Source organism: Myotis davidii, unplaced genomic scaffold (genome assembly GCF_000327345.1).
Source record: "Myotis davidii unplaced genomic scaffold, ASM32734v1 scaffold2996, whole genome shotgun sequence".
Lineage (NCBI taxonomy): Eukaryota > Metazoa > Chordata > Mammalia > Chiroptera > Vespertilionidae > Myotis > Myotis davidii.
In genome coordinates, this window is record NW_006287083.1 from 7,559 (window position 1) to 9,211 (window position 1,653).

Consider the following 1,653-nt stretch of genomic DNA (forward strand, 5'->3'; position numbering starts at 1 on the left):
GCCACTAGTTTTTGTCCTCTAATGGGCAGGCAGCGTCTAACACATGGATGGATATTCTGAACAAAGGGATGATTCACAGACTAGAAAGGATGGAGAACAGCTCAAGATTCATCACCTACTCAGGCTGTGTGCAATTTAAAACTGATTTTTTAAAAAATAATTTTTATTTTCAATTACAGCTGACATACAATATTCTATTAGTTTCAGGTGTACAACACAGTGATTAGACATGTATGTAAGTTGAAAAATGATCACCCTAAGTCTAGTGCCCATCTGGCACCAGTTACCGCATTATTGACTGTATGTTCCCTATGCTGTACTTTACATCCTGTGACTCTCCTGTAACTACCAATTTATACTTTTTAACCCACCCCAAACATCAGAATGTTCTATTTCTGATTACTTTAGATTCCATATACAAGTGAAATCATATGATACCCGTCTTGCTCTGATTTCATTTAGCACAGTACGCGGTAGGTCCATCCATGGTGTTGCAGATGGCAAGATTGGATTTGAACCTATGGCCCTGGTCAGTGTGGCTCAGCCTCATGTTTGTGCATCATCACACACTGTGAGGCCACTGCTTGGATTACAGGTTGTAGACTCAATCCCCAGCAGGGGGCATGCAGAAGGTAGTTGATTGGTGTTTCCCTCTCCCTTAATTCAATAAAAATATATTTTAAAAACAAACAAAAATCTTATGAATTATTTTTGAACCACAGTTGACTGTATAACTGAGACCATAAACAAACAAACCTGTAGATAAGGCGGACAAGGGAAGAACAGCTACCCAAATCTGGACTCTTTATTAGCCTGATCAAGGTTTTCTGAGACTTGCAATGCAGTCTCAACTTTCTCTAATCAATCTTCCTTTTTTCTTAAATTTTCATGGTGTCAAACCTAAATTGTAGCCTGACGGGTTCTTCTACCTATGTTTTATCCCGTCCCCCTTTATCTTTTATGTATGATTCCCCCAATAAATCTTACACATCTAATTCTGTTTGGGCATCTGTAAACATAGGGTTTTCACACATCTAATTCTGTTTGGGCATCTGTAAACATAGGGTTTTGGGAAGAAGTAAAATGAGATATTTATTTAGTACATTATTTCAAAAAAAATCTTTTAAAAAAGACTTTTAAAGAGAGGGAGGAAGGGAGGGGGGAGAGACTTGTTGTTCCACTCATTTATGCATTCATTGGTTGATTCTTTTATGTGCCCTGATGGGGGAAAGAAACTTGCAACCTTGGCATACTGGGATGATGCTCTAACCAACTTAGCCCACTGTCTTAAAACAGAAGTCACTATTAAGTTTTTGTGTTTTTTGAAGATTATACATTTCAAGTTTCTATAAACAATGAGAGAATGAATTACTTTTAACATATTTACTATCTGAGAAAGCTTGGTTATTTTTCTTGCTTTAATGGAACAATATATTCCATCAAATTATCCAAGGAAATCCAGATAATTATCCATTTCCTCAAGGTTTTAAAAGCCCATAAAAGGATAAACATTATGTCACTTTAATAACTTCCTCCCTCTATACTTAAGGAATTCAAGTACAGATATAAACTCTAGTGCTGAGGTAACATTGCAATCTTCTCCCAACATGACTACATAGGTGCTTAAGGTTAAATGTGAATATTGCTGTGAGG